Source organism: Saimiri boliviensis, chromosome 6, assembly GCF_048565385.1.
Source record: "Saimiri boliviensis isolate mSaiBol1 chromosome 6, mSaiBol1.pri, whole genome shotgun sequence".
NCBI classification, from domain to species: Eukaryota; Metazoa; Chordata; class Mammalia; order Primates; family Cebidae; genus Saimiri; species Saimiri boliviensis.
The window spans coordinates 41,015,375-41,036,044 of NC_133454.1; the positions used below are offsets into that span (position 1 = coordinate 41,015,375).

Sequence of the window (20,670 nt, forward strand, 5' to 3'; positions counted from 1 at the left end):
AGAGGAACCGCTGACTAGAAATGAACACTAAGCCAGTCTACTATGGGACAAGCCAGATTCAGAGCACTTCACAATTATTCTCTATGGGAATTACTAGCTAATTGTTTTTGAGCTCATATTATATGCCAAACCTTATGCCAATATTTTACAGATATTATTTTATATAATATTCACAACATTTCTATGGTACAAATATTTTTATTATCCTCATATCACAGATAAGAAAACTGTGAGTTTAGGTAACGTAGAAAATCCCTCAAAAATTAACAGCAGAGAGAGATCTCAAGCCTCAGTTACCTGTTTCACAGTAATACTCTGTTCTTGAAGGGATAAAGGGATAAAGATGCTCAATTCTTTGAGTTTTTGGGAATAAAAAAAAAGTGGAAAGAAGATATTAATTGCAATCAGATGAACACAGAGGAAATTGATTGAGTCAGATCAGATAGGAAGAGGCCTTTTATTCTCCAGGAACATTTTGTGCATATTAGGGATGCAGCTCATTGTTTTCATACCAAGGATTAAAGAAAAGGAATGGTTGATAGTATTTAGAATGCCAGTGGAGTTCTATTTATTTTGTGGGAGTAGCAACTTTGAGAAAGAGCTGGTTCAGATCAGAGAACCCCAGACGCCAGCCCCCAAAGGATCTTGTAACAGGTTCTCCTCCTAGATAAACGATTATGACTCATTCCGGATGAGAAAATGAGAACCTAAGGAGAGACAGTGTCTCTCTTCTTCTTACATGATAGCAAGGTGATTGGTTGAGAGAAAGAGATGCCATGAACACCCAAATAGACCCCAACTGGTCCCCAGTTTCCTCGCAGTTTGTTGATTGTGTCTTCTCATTTAATTCACATAGTAGTATGACCCATGTCTTCTTTACATCCACACACTTTATTGAACCTGTGAATTGTTGCTCACTTGATGTAACATTCTTTCAATTGCAACTGAATCCCAAGATTGTACATACCATGTATCATTGGCAGTTTGTTTCATTATGATCTTGCCATTATTACAATATTTCTTTGACCCACCAAAGGCAATATGTTGACATTTAAAAAGGAAAAAAAAGAAACAAGACATATAATTGGAGAATTGAAAGGAATAAGCAGATCAGCCTGTCTTTGCTCAGCTCCATCCTTAAAGTGACCAATAAAAAAACTTGTCATATATCTTTTTACCTGCACTATTGAGAATCCCAAGGTATTTCTAAGGTTTGTAAAAGGGAAATATATCAAATAGAAAATAGCTCTTGAGTGCCAAGCAGGAGAAAAGAATCTAAGAGGTGTGTCACAATAACAAGGAAAGCACAGGATACTGTAACCTATGGTCTTAAATGCAAGAACTAGGGTGTAACAGTAAAAAATGCTGGGTTAAAATGGGTGACTGAATGGTCTGTTACCTGACCAACGGAATATGGAAACAATATATTGGACTCCAAGATATAGTTAGTGACTACTGCATTCCACCTTTAAAAGAGGTAGTGAAACATACTTGGAGAGAATTCTAGGTTGCTGTCAAGACGCAAGTCTCTGACATACCCTAATTAATAAAAATTGGCTGACTTGGTGTCCTTTCCAAATGATAGAGTTAATTGGAGTCCGATCTAGCCTTTGACAAAATTCAACAGTCTTTTATGCTAAAAACTCTCAATAAACGAGTTGTGGAAGGAACATATCTCAAAACAATAAAAGCTATTTATGACAGACCTACAGCCCATATCATATTGAATGGGCAAAAACTGGAAGCATTCCCTTTGAAATCCAGCACTAGACAAGGTTGCCGTCTCTCACCACTCCTATCGAATATAATAGTGGAAGTTCTAGCCAGAGCAGTTAGGCAAGAAAAAAAATATAAAGGGTGTTCGATGAGGAAAAGAGGAAGTGAAATTGCCTCTATTTGCAGATAACATGATTGTATATTTAGAAGACCCTATCATCTCAGCCCAAAACCTCCTTAACCTGATAAGCAACCTCAGCAGTCTCAGGATACAAAATCAATGTGCAGAAATTACAAGCATTTCTATATACCAATAACAGACTAACAGAGAGCCAGATCATGAGCAAACTCCCATTCACAATTGCTACAAAGAGAGTAAAATACTTAGGAATACAACTAACAAAGGATGTGAAGGACCTCTTCAAGGATAACTACAAACCACTGCTCAAGGAAATAAGAGAGGACACAAACAGATGTAGAAACATTCCATGGTCATGGTTAGGAAGAATCAATATCATGAAAATGTTCACACTGCCTAAAGTAATTTATAGATTACATGCTATACCCATCAAGCTACCAATGACCTTCACAGAACTGGAAAAAAAACCAAAACAAACAAAAAAAAAAAACAAACAAACAAAAAAACACTTTAAACTTCATATGGAACCAAAAGAGAGCCTACATAGCCAAGACAATCCTAAGCAAAAAGAACAAAGCCGGACGCATCATGCTACCTGATTTCAAACTATACTACATGGCTATTGTAATCAAAACAGCATGATACTGGTGCCAAAACAGAGATATAGACCAGTGGAACAGAACAGAGACCTTGGAGGCAATGTCACATATCTACAACCATCTGCTCTTTGACAAACCTGACAAAAACAAGCAATGGGGAAAAGATTCCCTGTTTAATAAAAGATGTTGGGAAAACTGGCTATCAGTGTGCAGAAAGCAGAAACTGGACCCCTTCCTGACACCTTACAATAAAATTAACTCCAAATGGATTAAGGACTTAAACATAAGGCCTAACACCATAAAATCCCTAGAAGAAAACCTAGGGAGTATCATTCAGGACATAGGCATAGTCAAGGACATCATGACTAAAACATCAAAAGCATTGGCAACAAAAGCCAAAATAGACAAATGGGATCTAATTAAACTCCAGAGCTTCTGTACAGCAAAAGAAACAGTCATTAGAGTGAACTGGCAATCAACAGAATGGGAAAAAATTTTTGCAATCTACTCATCTGAAAAAGGGCTAATATCCAGAATCTACAAAGAAATAAAACAGATTTACAAGAAAAAATGAACAAACCCATCCAAAAGTGAGAGAAGGATATGAACAGACACTTTTCAAAAGAAGACATCTATGAGACCAACAAACATATGAAAAAATGCTCATCATCACTGATTATTAGAGAAATGTGAATCAAAACCACATTGAGATACCACCTCACACCAGTTAGAATGGTGATCATTAAAAATTCTGTAGACAACAGATGCTGGAGAGGATGTGGAGAAATAGGAAAACTTTTAGACTGTTGGTGGGAGTGTAAACTAGTTCAACCATTGTGGAAGACAGTGTGGCACTTCCTCAAGGACCTAGAAATAGAAATTCTGTTTGACTCAGCAATCCCATTACTGGGGATATGCCCAAAGGATTACAAATCATTCTATTATAAAGACACATGCATGTATGTTCATAGCAGCACTGTTTACAATAGCAAAGTCCTGGAACCAACTCAAATGCCCATCAACAATAGACTGGACAAGGAAAATGTGGCACATATACATCATGGAATACTATACAGCCATAAAAAATGATGTGTTTGTGTCCTTAGTAGGGACATGGATGAATCTGGAAACCATAATTCTCAGCAAACTGACACAAGAACAGTAAATCAAACACTGCATGTTCTCACTCATAGGTGGGTGATGAACAATGAGAACACATGGACAGGGAGGGGAGTATCACACTGGGGTCTGTTGTGGGGGCCACGGGAGGGACAGTGGGTGCCTGGGGATGTCGGGGAGGGATAACATGGGGAGAAATACCAGTAGCAAACCACATTGCCATGTGTGTACCTATGCAACAATCCTGCATGATCTGCACATGTACCCCAGAAACTAAAGTACAATAATAATAATAATAACAATAATAATAATGAAAATGAAGATTTGAATGTCGCCCATGTTTTTTTTCAATGATCACAACTATCTTGCACATGCCTAAATACAATTTTAACCAACTGAGAACATAAGGATTCATGCTGTGGATGTGGGCGAAGAAATGATTTGAAAACCTATTAACATTTTCTTGAGGAAAAAATGTGTTAACCTGTTTGATTGCAAATTCTGTACTGCTGTGGCTTTTTTTATATTACAAATGTGATTCTTTATTTATCTCAATGTAACATAAATTGAGATGTTGATAGGTTTTTCCAAGAAAATAAATGAGTCATAATAAACCTTTTCTTACATAAGGATGGATGTGAAGTACATAATCATTATTTGAACAGGATGTTCCTTTAAAAAGCAATTGAGATTGCACAACACAAGGCTGTTTGGATGACAACTTAGCAGTGTGTGTAGCAACAGGATTTTCTTCCTTCTGCTTCTCAACAACACTTTCAGAGATCACAAAATTAAATCCTTTGGATGACATATACCCCATTCTTGTTTCTCTACTTATATGTAGTGACTGGACTATCAATGTTTTACTCCTGTCTGAATTTCTTGTCAGACTATGCTTTAACCTTTTATGTGTGGTTTGTTAAATTTAAAATTTTAGAAAAGGAAAACCTAAAGAATAAAAAGATAGATTCAGGGTAGAAAATTTTATAAAATGTATAAACAGATATAAAATGCTTTTTAAATTTCAGTACAATGTGTGTGTCTGTATACATTCATTCCTAATTATGGTGATTATGGTAAGTTATCACTAGCAATAATTTCTTTTTTGACATGGACTCACCTTATTACTGTGGCTGCAGTGCAGTGGTTCAATCATAGCCCATTGCAGCCTCAAACTTCTGGGCTCAAGTGATCCTTCCAAGGCAGATAGGACTACAAGTGTGAGCCACCATACTGGGCTTTAGAAATAATTCTAATAAAAGAAGATGCTATGGTTAAGTAATTTTGTTTTGCTTTGTTTTGTTTTGTTTGGGTTTTTGTTTGTTTGTTTGTTTGTTTGTTTTTGGTGACAGTTTGGCTGTTGTAGCTCAGACTGGAGTGCAGTGACACAGTCTTGGCTCACTGCAACCTCCGCCTCCCAGGTTCAAGCAGTTCTCCTGCCTCAGCCTCCCAAGTAGCTGGGATTATGAGCACCCTCCACCATGCCTAGCTAATTTTTGTGTTTTTAGTAGAGATGAGGCTTTACCATGTTGGCCAGGTTGGTCTCAAACTCCTGACCTCTGGTGATTAGCCCACTTTGGCCTACCAAAGTGCTGGGATTACAGGTGTGAGACACCACGCCTAGCTTTAAGTACTTTTTATTACCTCAAATCAATATCATTTCATCATGGAAAATGTGAAAATTATGGAAAAATTTTAAATAGGATAGAAATGCCCCCTAGATTTCCACTATGTATATGTACATATTGTCATTTTTGTGCTTTTAATTGTTCTGCACAGAGTACATAATAAAACTGAATTTAAAAAAATACAAGCACTGTTATACTGTATACTTATTAATGCTAAACACATTTGGGCAGCAATTCCAAAATTAGCAACTTAACAAAATAGGCTCACAGCATCCTTTCTCCACTTACCATTCTTCATCTATGGTTGAGTAAGTAAAAACATCTAGGCATAAAGCAGTCAGAAAACAATGATTAGATATACTGTAATTATAACTTTAGAGAATTTTATTTTCAAAATCAGAAACTTTATAAAACTTTATTTTCAAAATAGAAAGAAATACAAAGAGAATAGAGTCATATTTGCTTTTATTTTTTCATTGGTGTTTAGTGATTCAGGTTGATCTTTTGACTTCCTGATGGCTAAGCCATCTGTCTACCACAAAAGTTTTGTGTAAGAATCAACTAAAAATTGTAAAGATTTTTGAGCTTCTAAAGATAGAGAGAAATAAAAAGCATTGTAGTGCCTCTAAGCCACTTTAATTTGATATGAACTAAAATTAGCGACCTAGATTTTCTTCTCACCTTTCATAGATCCTAATTTATTTAGAGCATTGTATTTTATTATTTCATGAAAATACTAAGATTCATTTAAAATTTTCTAGTTATGGAAATAACTGTAAAGGAAACAAACAAGTAATTTAAATGAGTTTACTAAATACGTGGTAGCACTAACAAAAAGAAACCTAGAGTTGGTGCTTCTATAATCAGTACAAAGTGGAATGTGACTGTCTATCCATCACTTTGTCATTTCAATTGTATCTCCACAGCACATAAGAAAAAATATGGGTTTACACTGTATAACTATAATATCATAATAACACTTTGTATGTGTATGGATTCTAGATTTACAGTGTGACCTTGGGCAAAATCTAAAAGAAGGCTATACATCAAAGAGGAAATATTAACTCTATAGAAATGAACAAGATATCAAATTAATATGATAAAACATACTCTGTAAGAGAAATCAATAGGCACACTGCAAAAATAATTCCAATAAGGGGAAGAAAAGACCTAAGAGAAACTCAGTGCTGGGTAGAGGAGGAAAAGAAATACCAAGGACCAACAGGAAGGATACAGGGTTAGAGACAGTCATGTTTTAGCAGATCAAAAGAAGAAAGTTAAAACATTCACATTTACTTCTTTTCATTCATATTCTAATTTTTGTTACATAATGAGTGAGTATTTTTGGCATCTGGTATACCAACAGAAATAATGCTTTAGATTCTCCGTAATTTTTCTGTTGTATATTTGACCAAGAATTCTGTAAATATATCACAGTATGATGCTAATATAACATGAAAAATAGTTATACTCGTATAATGTGAGCTGTCCTCTAAAACATAATAGATACCAATATCAGAAGGTTAAAAAACATGCATAAAAAATACACTGGGATTAGCTTTAGAACTGACATTTTTCCTTTCCTTTTGAAGACCAAGATGTCAGCACTGACTAAAAATCTGGTAGAACAGAGGCCATGACTGGGTGAGCAGCAGTGTGTTACTTCCAAAAATGTACTCTTCATGATAAATAAATATGGTTTCTCAAAAGCAACCTAAGTAGCTAAGTTGGTTAAAATTGCCTGTTTATTATTTTTAAAAGTTAAATATTTTAAATCTCGAATTTCTTCTCCATTTCTCCCAGTATTTTTTATTTTTTTCATAATTTGGTTTTATAACCAAGTTCTAAGGAAATTTGGTTTCCAAAACCAATTGCATAAATATGGACAAGTAATATCATAACATGATAAGTTATCTGATAAGGACCTTTATGGTGTTATCATTTTATGAACTTTGAGCTTATACTCAAGTTCAAATTTGGTTTGATTTTATACCTTCTGAGCCTTGTATTTCATATGTAAATATAGTGAAAATACTTTGCACAGTTATTGTGTTGAAGACATCTGATCATGTAACTTAACATACTTAACATACATTTGGATTATAATAGGAAAAAATATCAATTTTCTTTCTTCATGTTTGGTCAAATAAAAGCTTTCAATATTTCAATTACTCCACTGCTAAATCTCAGTCTCATAATGCTTTGTGTAGAGAGAATAGTCATGTCCTATAAGAATTCTTATTTTTTGTTGATTACTATTGACTGCTGAAAGGTGCTGAAATTTTCATTTCACGTCGGATAAAATGTTACTGTGCATTCAGATTTTTCTAGACAGAATCTTACTTTGTGTATGTCAGGGCTGAATATGTAGACTGGAGGAAGGCATGGGCAGGGCAAAGGAAGGTGGCTGAGAACACAATTTGTAAAACACAGTTATGTCCTCCTTTGCATCACTTCCCATCCTGTCTGTCATGCAATATCCTTTAGGGTCAAGGATAAATATCATAGTCCTATATATACTGTTCATTGGACTATCATCTTGAAAGAAATTTGATGCTAGCTTGCAATTAACTCCCATGTATACTTGTTGAATGAATGACTGCATGAACAAATGAGTGTTATCAATTAATTGATTGGTTACTGAGAGGGAGGAGTTCTTTCCAGCTGATCATTTCCAGTTCAACAGTGGCTTTCTTTCTTCTTACAGACGAACGTCAGAATTTCAGCTTTGCCTTTCCTCAGTAACAAAAGGTACCTGGATTCCTTTAGTAGACTACTACTCTTTTAAAATTATTAATTTTAATAAATAATGCTTATTAGAAATATTAAAAATACAAGTAATAGTCTCACTTAGAAAGTGCCAAATGATTCTTTAATTTTGGTCTTTAATCTTTACCCACTGGGTCTCTCTAAGAAGTGCTGTCACAAATCACAAGATAAATGAAGTAAGTAGCATTTCTTTGCCAGAAAAGGACAGTCTGGACTTTACACAGTTTTTAACAGCACTTAATGCTTTTCCCTTCATTCTATTTCACAGGAAGAGAAATCAAAGAGACAAGCAATCAGCAACTCTGTAAATGACTGCCAACTGTTACAGGACACAAATGGGTCATGTTTTTTACCAAAAAGATGACTAACCAATAACCAGCAATGTCCATTGCTTGGACCCAAAGTTACTTGGTCACGAGGTTTTAGTGCTCACTACAACAACAGAGAGACGACAGCGTGCAACATATTGGAAAAGATGTCAAAATTAAAGAACTCTTCAAAGTAATTTGAATACATTTAGAGATGAGAATAGATAATATTTTTCTCATCTTAAAGATAAAACAAAATATCAAAGATTTGTTTAATATTTTTAAAGATAAACACAGTCTTAAACTGAATTTCAATTTTATTTTATTTTACTTTTAATTTTCATAGGTTTTTGAGGAATAGGTGGTATTGGGTTACACGATTAAGTTCTTTTGTAGTGATTTATGAGATTTTGGTGCACTCATAAGCCAAGCAGTATAGATTGAACAGAATTTGTAGTTTTTTATCCCTCACACCCTTACAACTTTTTCCCCCGAGTCCCCAAAGTCCATTGTATCACACTTATACAATATGTATCACAGTTTCCTTATTCGCTTCTCAGTTGATGGGCATTTGGGCTGGTTTCACATTTTTGCAATTGCAAATTGTGCTGCTAAAAAAATGCATATGCAAGTATCCTTTTTTGTGTAGATACCAAGTAGCGGGATTGCTGAGTCAAATGGTAGATCTACTTTTAGATCTCTAAGAAATCTCCACACTGTTTTACAAAGTGGTTGTACTAGTTTACATTCCCACCAACAGTATAAAAGTCTTCATTTTCACTGCATCCATGCCAACATCTATGGTTTTCTGATTTTTTGATTATTGCCATTCTTGCAGGAGTAAGGTGGCATCACATTGTGGTTTTGATTTGCATGTCCCTGATCATTACTGATGTTTACCATTTTTTATATGTTGTTGGCCATTTGTATATTTTCTTTTGAGATACAGAAATTGAATATTGAATATATCAAGATTCTATATATTAATATTGAATATATTGAATATATATTCTATATTATATAATTTATAATATATAGAATATATACTCAATGATTATATATACTGTATATAATATATTAATATATTACAGATATATATTATATTGATATACCATTAATACATTATTATATATTATGTCAATATGTAGAATATATATTAATGTAATATATTATATATCTATATAATCAACATAATAATATATCTATATAATACATTCTATAAATATATAATAATTCTACATATAGAATATATATCTATATATATATAGAACATATATATGGTTATATAATTATATTGTCTATTCACACCTTTAACCCACTTTTTGATGGGATTGCTTTTTTCTTGCTGGTTTGAGTTCATTGCAGAGTGTGAAGAATAGCTTAATATTTTTAAAAACAAATATAGCCTTAAACTGAATTTCAATTTTAATAAGATAAATATTTGATATATATATTGCAATATTTGTGAGTAAAATATATCTCATGGTGCTGAAATGTTTTTTTATCCATTGTTCTTATTAAAATCCATTGTTCCCAGGAGGAATTCAACAGGTCATGGCCCTAAGGAATCAAAATAAGTAAGGTTTTCTTTCTGACCTATTTTTTTTTAACTTTTATTTTAGGTTCAGGAGATACATGTATAAGTTTGTTAGATGGATAAATCGTGTGTCAATGAGGCTTAGAATATGAATGCTCTTATCACCCAGGAAGTGACCGTAGTAACACATAGGTAGCCTTCCAACACGCACTCATCTTCCACCCTCTCCATCAAGCAATTCCTAGTGCCTGCTGATCCCATCTTTGTGTCTATGTGTATTCAATATTTATCTTCCACTTTTAAGTGAAAATTGGTTTTCTGTTTCTGTGTTAATTTGTTTGGGATAATGGCCTTCAGCTGTATCCATGTTTCTGCAAAGAACATGATTTCACCCTTTTTTAATGGCAGCATAGTTTTCCATGGTGTATATGTACCACATTTATTTTTTAACCAGTCCACCATTGATGGGCATCTTAGAGGATTCCATACCTTTGCTATTATGAATGGTGCTGCAATAAACATATGAGTACATGTGTCTTTTTGGTAGAATGATTGATTTTCCTTTGAATATGCACCCAGTAGTGGAATTGCTGAGTTAATGGTAGCTCTGTCTTAAGGTTTGTGAGAATTCTCCAAACTGCCTCCATAGTGCCTGAACTAATTTACATTCCCACCAGAACTGCATAAATGCTCCATTTTTTCCCACTGCCTCGCTGTAATCTGTTGCATTTTTGCTTTTATATAATAGTCATTCTTACTGATGTGAGATGGCATCTTATTGTGGTTTTGTTTTTCATTTATCTAATGATTAGTGATGATGACAAGTTTTTTTTTTTTTTTTTTTTTTTTTTTTTGAGACGGAGTTTCGCTCTTGTTACCCAGGCTGGAGTGCAATGGCGCGATCTCGGCTCACTGCAGCCTCCGCCTCCTGGGTTCAGGCAATTCTCCTGTCTCAGCCTCCTGAGTAGCTGGGATTACAGGCACGCACCACCATGCCCAGCTAACTTTTTGTATTTTTAGTAGAGACGAGGTTTCACCTTGCTGACCAGGATGGTCTTGATCTCTTGACCTCGTGATCCACCCGCCTCGGCCTCCCAAAGTGCTGGGATTACAGGCTTGAGCCACCGCGCCCAGCCGATGACAAGTTTTTTAATATTTGCTTGCCACATGTACGTTTTCTTTTGAGAAATGTCTGCTCATGTCCTTTGCCCAAATTTTAATGGGGTTGTTTGTTTTTTATTTGTTGACTTGTTTAAGTTCTTTATTGATTCTGGATATTGGATCTTTTTCAGATGCATAGTTTGTGAATATTTTCTCTCGTTCTGTAGGTTGTTGACTCTATTGATAGTTTCTTTTGCTTGTGCAGAAGTTCTTTTATTTAATTAAATCCCATTTGTCAATTGTTGTTTTTGTAGCAATTGCTTTTGGAGACCTAGGCATAAATTATTTGCCAAGGCTGATGTTCAGATTGATGTTTCCTAGGTTTTTTTTTTTTTTTTTTTTTAGGGTTTTATATAGTTTTGCTGACCTTTTTATTTTTTAACAGCTGCTGAGAGAGAGAGAGAGAGAGAGAGAGACAGAGACAGAGAGAGAGAGAGAAACTCATTAGCATCTAATAAGAATGTAGGTGTCATCAAGTTATAACTCCATTCTTTCTACAACATCCTTGGCAGGTATGTATAGAGAAAGACTAAACTTTTTCAGAAATGGAGATTTTACTACTTTTTAATGTCTTTTATAAATATAGATTCTTCATGCTAAAATTTTATTTAATTACTTTAAAATTACCTCAGCTGTGCCAGACACTGAATTATCTTTGTCTAATTTTGAGGGTTTTTTTTGGTTTTTTTTTTTTTTTTTTTTTTTTTGCTTTGTCTTATTTCGTGTTAATCCTAAATAGGAAGATACTCAACAACATAGCCACTTGGTCTGTTCTTTCGTTTTCTTATTGTTGAATTTGAAAAGAGTTTTTTTTGTTTTTTGTATATTTTACATAACAGTTCTTTATCAGATATGTGTCTTGCAAATATTTTTCCTAGTCTGTGGAGTCTTCTTTTATTTTCTTGTCAGTCCAGTTTATTATTTCTTGCATTGGTTGTGCCTTTGGTGTTGTATCTACTAATTTATTGCTAAACCCAAAGGCATCTAGTTTTTCTCCTATGTTACCTTCTAAGAGTTTTATAGTTTTGCATTTTATATTTTTATGTTTGGGCATATGATCAATTATGCATTAATTTTGATGAAGGATGCAAGGTTTGTTTCTAGACTTTTTTTTTTTTGCACTTGGATATCCAGTTGTTTCAGCATCATTTGTGGAAAAGAGTACCTTTTTTCATTGTATTATTTTGTTCCTTCATCAAAAATCAGTTCGCTATACTTTTGTAGGTCTGACCTCTCTATTATTTTCCATTGATCTATTTGGCTATTCTTTCACCAACAAAACACTATCTTGATTACTGGAGCTCCACAGTCAGTCTTGAATTCAGTAGTGTCAATTCTCCATCTTTGATCTATTTCAGTATTGAATTGGTTACTCTAGGATTTTTGCCTCTCCACATAAACTTTATAATTAATCTGTTAATATTCATAAAATAACTTGCAGGGATTTTCATTGGTATTACATTGAATCTATAGATCAAGTTGAGAAGAACTGATATCTTGAGAATATTGAATCTTCTTGGCATTAACATAAAATCTCTCTCTATTTATTTAAATCTTCTTTGATTGCTTCATCAGACTTTTGCAGTTCCTTCTATGTATAAATCCTGTACATATTTTGTTAGATTTATACCAAAATATATTATTTCATTTTGGGGGGTTCTAATGTAAAGGATCTTGTTTTTATATTTCAAATTTCACTTGTTCATTGATGATATATATGAAAGTGAATGCAAAGGAAGATTAAATAAATTATACTGCGATTATTGGTTTATTATTTTGAAAATTCATATTCAAATAAGCAAAATCACAAAAGAAGTAAAGTTTTGTGTGTATGTGTGTTTTTAATAAGAAGAATATAGGAAGGAACAAATAAGGACAGAAGAAATTAGCTAGACACAACAAAACACCAAGTCTTTTTCCCATTAGTTGCTTCTTTAATAAAAACTTTTGTAAAAAAGTCATGCATAAAAATGCTGCAGCATTTCATGAAATTTAATATGTTTTTCAATTAGTTGTAGACATTTTGTTTGACTTAGAAAGATCTTTTAAACATTAATCTTTTATTTTTAAAACAACAATAAATTTCTAAAAATGTACTAATGGTCAAGAGAATAAGAGGACAAGCTACAGACTGGGAGAATTTTATTTTGCAAAAAATATGTGGCCGGGCGCGGTGGCTCAAGCCTGTAATCCCAGCACTTTGGGAGGCCGAGGCGGGTGGATCACGAGGTCGAGAGATCGAGACCATCCTGGTCAACATGGTGAAACCCCGTCTCTACTAAAAGCGCAAAAAATTAGCTGGGCATGGTGGCACATGCCTGTAATCCCAGCTACTCAGGAGGCTGAGGCAGGAGAATTGCCTGAGCCCAGGAGGCGGAGGTTGCGGTGAGCCGAGATCGCACCATTGCACTCCAGCCTGGGTAACAAGGGCGAAACTCCGTGTCAAAAAAAAAAAAAAAAAAAAAAAAAAACAAACAAAAAAAAAAACAAAAAACAACAACAACAACAAAAAAAAATGTGTCTTATAAAAGACTGTTATCTAAAATAACAAAAAAAATCTGTTCAAACAAACTGTGCAATAATTAAAATGAGCAACCCAATTAAAAATAGGAAAAATATCTGAGACAGAGCATCAAAGAAGATATACAGATAACAAAGAAGTATATGAAAAAATGCTTTAACATCATATTTCATAAGGAAATTGCAAATTAAAATAAAAAACAAAGAGATAAAACTATCCACCTACTAGAATGACTAAAATTCATCACATTGACAACATCAAATGCTGACAAATATGTGGGCAACAGTTACTCTCATTCTTAGCTGGTGGGAATGCAAAATAGTATAGCCACTTTGGAAGACATTTTGACAAAAACCTGCAGACAGATGTTTATAGTAGCTTTACTCATAATTTTCTAACGTTGGCGGAAAGCAAGATGTCTTTCATTACGTGAATGGATAAGTAAATAATAGTGCATTTTCTGATACATCCAGAAAATGCACTATTATTAATCACTGATAAGAGATGAAAAATCATTGAGGAAGACACCTATTAGTAAGTGCAATAATCCAATATGAAGAGGGTATGTAATATATTATACAACAATATGACATTGTGGAAAAAGCAGAACTATGGAGACAGAAAAAAAAATCATTGGTTGCTAGGTGCTGAGGGGAGAGAGGGATGAATACAGAGCATGGAGGATTTTTATGGCTGTGAAACTACTCTGATTGATACCATGCTGGTCCTCATGTCATTATATATTTGTCAAAACCTATTTCATATACAACACTAAGAATGAACCCAAATATAAACTAGCAACCTTGGGTGATGATGTGTCAAAGTAGGTTCATTCTGTTGTAACAAATACATCATTCTAGTGAAGGATGTTGATAACAGAGGAAGCTGTGTATTTGGTATATGGGAAAGCTGGCAGGGGCTATCTAGGAAATCTGTGTACCTTCTGCTCAATTTTGTTGTGAACCTAAAACTCCTAAAGAAAAAAAGAGTCTAGTTATAAGTATAAAGGATTACAATTAATAATGCAGACTCTTCTAGACTATCACATCGAAATAGTCTATATTTAATTTAAAATTATCTAATCGATTTTGTCTTCATACTGATCCTGTAAAATGTTTTAAAGTGTACCCAAATATTGATTTAATATTAAAAATAATTTCAAGCACATTCTAAAAAATTTATTGTTTCTAAATTTGGGGCATATTTTTAGTCAAGACTTTAAAGTGAATTTTTAAAATTGTACCTAGTTATACAGTTGGAACACTCTTTTATATGTAAGGAAATGTAAAATTTCAAACAAGGTAGACTTTTTGACTAAATGGAAGCCACTGTAAGAAAAATGGCTGTGGAAACCATGGAATACAATCTTCTATGCTTTTTATATAGGAAACAGAAATGCAGATTCATAATAACTGAAATTATTTTATCACGAAAATCACAAAGTAGAAAACCAACTTGTTCAGGAAGCACTATGAAAAATACTGCTAACCCCTATTTCCTAAAAACAGGATAACATAATTGAGTCTGTATAGATAGCTAGAGCACATTTATTTATATTTTTGTGTTCTCCAAAGGCTTCTACCATTTTCACTTTTAGGTCTAGTTTAGACTATCCTTTTAAGTGTCCTTTTTACCAAGTGTCTACTTTACATTTCATAAAAAAATGGTTTAAACTTTATTTTTCATTCTTTTTTATTCAATTCTGTTAACTAAATGAACAAGTCATGACTTTCCTCATGTTTTATAATTTCCCCATACATTCTTCCAGAAGCAAGTTTCTCTTCAGACATGGGCTGTATATGCTAGTCACCATTTTCTCCTTACAGGAGAAATGCTCAATTTGTGTCCTTTAATCAAAAGGTTTGGGAAATGTGGTCCTAACCCAAACATTTTTTTCTTCACTGCACACAATGGATACTTTAATTTAATAATATATGTTTGACTCTTAAAGCTAAACTACAGTGTGTAGTTCCTCTTAATGACTTTATTTCATAGAACATATTTTAGAACTTAACATTTTGAAACATTTTGAAAGAATTACAGATTCACAGGAAGTTGCAGCAGAATGTACTGAGATTTCTCCTGTACACTTTATGTAGTTTGCCCAAATGGTTATACCTTACAAAATTATAGAAAATATCAAAGCTCCCTAGCAAATTGGCATTGATAGAGCATGTGTGTTTAAGGAGGAGTATAGTTCTCTGTCAATCCATCACATGTAGAGTTCTATAACCAACACAGTAAAGACCAGTTCATCACTGCAAAGTTATTTTTCATTATACTGTTTTAAAGATACACCTTTGCCATCCCCACCTAAATCTTCCGATTCTTAAACTGTGGCAATCAATAAGCTTTTAGTGTTTAATGCCTAAAATGGACTTATAATCTGTTGAAATGTCCAAGAGTGCAGTTGCTCATTTCTATGATAAGTGAGATTTAATTTTTAAGAAACTGCTAAATATTTTTCAGTCTGACTGATCCATTTTACATTTTCATCAGCAATGTATAAGAGATCCAGTTCTTCCACATTCTGTATTTTTTATTTTAACTATTCTGCTAAGTGTGTAATGATTATCTCATGGTGATCATAGTTTACATTCTTCTTAATGGACACTGATATTAATTATCTTTTTATGTGCTTATTTTCCATCTGATGTGCTCTTGGTAGAAGCATTCCTTTATGCTTTTGCTCACTTTAATTGAATTGTTTGTTTGTTTCTATTGTATAATTTTTAGAGTTCTTTATATGTTCTAGGCATAAGTCCTTTGACAAATGCGTGGTTTGCAAATATTTTCTTACAGTCTACAATTTGTCATTATATCCTTCTGAGCAGTCTTGCAGAATAAATGATCTAAATTTTAATGATCTTGCAGAATAAATGATCTAAATTTTAATGATGTCTGGATTGTTACTTTTTTCTTATATTTTTATAGGTGGGTTTATGCCCAATAAATATTCACACAGAATTACATCCCAAAAATTTTCTCCTATGTTATCTTTTTTATTTATTTTTTTCAGACAGAGTCTTGCTTTCACCTAGGCTATCGTGCAGTGGCAGCTTTCGGCTCACTTCAATCTTTGCCTCTCTGGTTCAAGTGATTCTCATGTCTCAGTCTCCCAAGTAGCTGGGATCACAGGCATTTACCACCACACCTGATTAATTATTTATTTATTTGCTTTTTATTTTTAGTAGAGACAGGGTTTTGCCATGTTGGCCAGGCTGGTTTGGAACTCCTGCACTCAACACCCACCTCGGCCTCCCAAAGTGCTGGAATTATAGGTTCTTTGTTATCTTCTAAAGGTATTATAGTTTAATATTTGCAGTTGGCCCCTTATCCATTGTGAGTGAATTTTTGTATAAGCTTTAAAGCTTGCTAAAGGCCTGTTTTGTAAAATTTTTATGTATACATATATGTATTTATGTATGTACATATGTATGAACGCATTTTTGTCTATAAATGTCCAATGTTTCAGAACCATTTAATGAAAATGATCTTCTACCTTTATTTAGTTGGTTTTCTATCTTGAAAAAAAGGTTGTACTTTATAAAAACAATTTCTGGATTCTTTATTGTTCCACTAATCTATGTATCAACCCCTTTGCCAATAATACACAATCTCGATTACTATAGTTATAGAATGAGTCTTGAAACTTAGAATTATTCCTCATATTTTCCCCTGATTTTCAAAATTGTTTTAACTACTCTACTACCTTTGTTTCCAACCAAATTTCAGAATAATCTTGTCTGTATCTACAGAAAAATCTTGCTGGGGTTTTCATAGGAATAGCATAAAACATTGTATTTACATCTATCTACATATATGTTCATATATTAATACCTCTATATATAATACATAAAAATTTGAAGGTAACATCTTTATTGTCTGGATTTTTTGATTTGTAAACAAGTTATGTCTTTCCATTTATTTGGATCTTCTTTTATTTCTTCCATCAGTGTTTTGTAGTTTACAGGTTAGCATAAAAGTTCTGTAGATATTCTGAGAGATTTATAAACTAACAATTTCATCTTTGTTGAGCCAAGTCTGAATGGTGTTTTACTTATAATTTCTTTTGATTACAAAGTAACTACATGTATCAGTCGATTCTCAATTCTCGAACAGTAATAAAGAACTACCTGGGACTGGATGATTTATGAAGAAAAGAAGTGGAATTGACTCACATTTCTGCAGGCTCAATAGAAAACATGACTGGGAGGCCTCAGGAAACTCAGTCACAGCAGAAGCTGAAGGGAAAACAAGCATATCTTACTATGTCGGAGCAGGAGAGAGAGAAAGAGTGATGGGGGAATATACTTTCAAACCATCAGATCTTGTGAGAACTCACTCACTATCAAAAGATCAGCATGGAGAAATTGATCCCTATTATCCAACCACCCTTTCACCAGGCCTCTCCTTCAACATGGAGGGACTATAATTCCATATGATATTTGGCCTGGAGCCAAATCATATCAATACAGAACCTTTGTCTTCTCTCTTACAAGTCTTTAGAGTAGTCCTGGCTTTGAGAGAATGAGACAGACAAAAAACTGGTTTAATTTGTTTTTAAATGGGATTCTTATTTAAGAAGATGAAATCTCCCAACTGCCATAATAATGAATCATCATCTAATGTCTATATTTACTGGGAGAGTTACCAGGTCAGCCAAACACAGACATCTGAACCAGTCTTTACTGTTATATTAAGTAGCTTTTTGGAAATTATTTATAGAAATTGGGTCTATGACTTTTTCTGCCATTGGTCTTTTTTGAGGACTATGTTCCTAGCAGAGAGTTTCATCTATATTGCTTTTTTTCTTAATAATTTGGAATTGCATTTAGCACTGGAGAAAAGAAAGTTTTGTGAAATGAAATCTTAAAATTGGAAACCTAAGCAAAGATACAAGCTTTATTTCTTTTTCTTAATGCTTGAAGACTTATAGTTATTTACAAGTACCACATAAAATACTTGTTCCTTGTTTTCAGTTACATTAATAAATTGGATTAAAATGTTGAAATTAGGATTTACTTTGAAAAGATACAATAAACATGCTATGTCATGGTACAATTAGAGAGGAGTCACAGTTCTTTAGAGATCAGAATCTAAATTTGTATTGGAAAGGCAAAAAGCATACAACTAACCATAATTGTCCTTGAGTAACCTGTAAATTGTCTGTAAAGTTAAATAGCATAGTGTAGCATGTATCTCTCTGGTGATTCTTCTGAATTTCAAGGTTGTTAACCATTAAACAAGACTAAAATGAAGAACAAAAGGAAAGTGTATATACTGAGGTCTGGGAACTGAAGCCATTCTGCCTCCATGGAACTATCTGGACTAACTATGATGCTGACATGAATAAAAAATTTACTTCATTATATCTTGCTATTAAAGATATAAACACATATAACCTATAATTATTTTTAGATGAAAAGTGTAAAAGATATTGGATCAACTTATTAGAGACAAATTAAGTTTTGGAATCAACCTGATAGTTCCATAAATATATTTTGAATTCTGGAGACAGTCTAATAATTAAAAGAAGATAAAAAGCTAATTTTTTTAATGCCTTAAATTTTATCTTAACCTTTTCTAGAAGTGGAGATGTGTGTTTTTATAGAAGGGATTCTTTTTTTTTTTATCTCATTTGCCAGCATACATTAATTTTTATTAATATATTATTTTCACACATATCTAAAACAATATTAATTGTAACTGGAAATGAAAATATGGAAATTAGCTCTGCACATAAATAAAATGTCCTAGTATAATTTGGTTCCCTGGTCACTATTTTCTCTCTATATATATCTCTCTCTGTTTAAAATGTATTTTTAAGATCTTAGCCATAAAATGTTCTACCTGGTTGCACAGGCCTACAAGAATTTACAAGCATGCTTTTTTTTTTTAAATAACTTTGCCTCAGACACAGTTCGATCATTTTAACCATATTCTGTACCCATATACATCAGAATGTTTCTGCTTAGATCAAACTAATAAAATTTTTTAAAAATTATATAAGTACCATATGGTACACTCAATGACATATTTTTAAAGGAAGGGATATAAGACTTTGGGGGATTTTTCTTATGACTTTTAAGATTATTCTATATCTAATGATGAAGATACAGAATCCTCTGGCTAGTTGGATAAATGCCAAGCATTTAAACTCTGCTTGCTAACATTTACATAGCTACCTTTAGGCCAGAGGGCCACTTGCTTTTCTTTTACTTTTTGAAAACTAGAGCTGCCCTATGCTCCTCTAAAATCGTGGGATAAATTTATTAAAGTGAATGATAATGCATTTGCTGGTAAATTTCACAAAGTGTGAAGGACACAAATATAGGAACAAAATTAAATTATGTATTATTGAAAAATAGTTTATATACTTCCAGAGATATATTGCTTTATTATTTACATAGAAGTAGAAATAAAGAGCAGCTCTTTAACATATTAATTGATGTTTCCAGTTTGGGATCATGAAATAACTCAGAAACAACTGATTGCTTTTTTTAAAAGTCCTTTGTGTTTGTCCAGTTAGTCCTACAAATAGTAAATTACTCATAGGACACATTTATCAGATGCTAGCAGTCTGCCCAAAATAACCTCGTTTGAAGAAAAGATAGGTCAAGTGTGCATTCCAGGGAATAATTGCAAAAGAATATGTATTTTCTTGCAAAATTTTAAACAACTAGCTCTTAAAGTCACTTTCATATCACCCAGCTCTGCTAGTTTTGTTCCCCTTCTAACATATTTTTAAAATATGCTTGTTTTAAAAGTCAAATAATAACACTTAAGATTTTAAAAATCACAAGATAATAGTTGTGCCACGCTACTCTGCTGAAGAAGGAAGTTTCTACTCTAGGTGCTGGAAGAATCCTTCTAATCAAAGAGGAGTTCTATGTTTATCTCTTTCAAATAATTGTATTTTAGTTTCTTCATTTATTAACCTATTATTACTGATTTCCTGGAAGTGTACAGAAAGTCATGTCATGTCAAGGGCTAAAGCAAAGTTCTCTCAAAATATTATTCTTGAATAAACTAGATTTTTAATATTAGTTAATATTTATAATGTGTTAAGAATTTTAGTATGAGCTTGTTTAATGGTCAAAATAATCTTGTGAGAGTATGAGATTTCATGTCTTCATTTTAGAAATGGAAAAATAAATCTGTGAGCAAGGT

At 33.1% G+C, this 20,670-nt stretch overlaps 2 protein-coding genes across 3 annotated transcripts in view; both read right to left on the bottom strand.

Moving 5' to 3' along the window:
* The window catches only part of LOC141584822 (putative caspase recruitment domain-containing protein 17P), a 30,909-nt gene extending 21,607 nt beyond the window's left edge, over positions 1–9,302 (bottom strand). For both annotated transcript variants that reach the window (XR_012518023.1, XM_074400499.1), the window contains exon 1: positions 1–9,302. This exon is cut by the window's left edge. The gene's annotated coding sequence lies outside the window, so the exon portion shown is untranslated.
* A 2,337-nt stretch (positions 9,303–11,639) lies between these two features.
* LOC141584941 (uncharacterized) overlaps positions 11,640–20,670 on the bottom strand; it is a 410,771-nt gene continuing 401,740 nt past the window's right edge. Inside the window, exon 6 of the mRNA XM_074401915.1 lies at positions 11,640–17,741. The gene's annotated coding sequence lies outside the window, so the exon portion shown is untranslated. The remainder of the gene's footprint in view (positions 17,742–20,670) is intronic.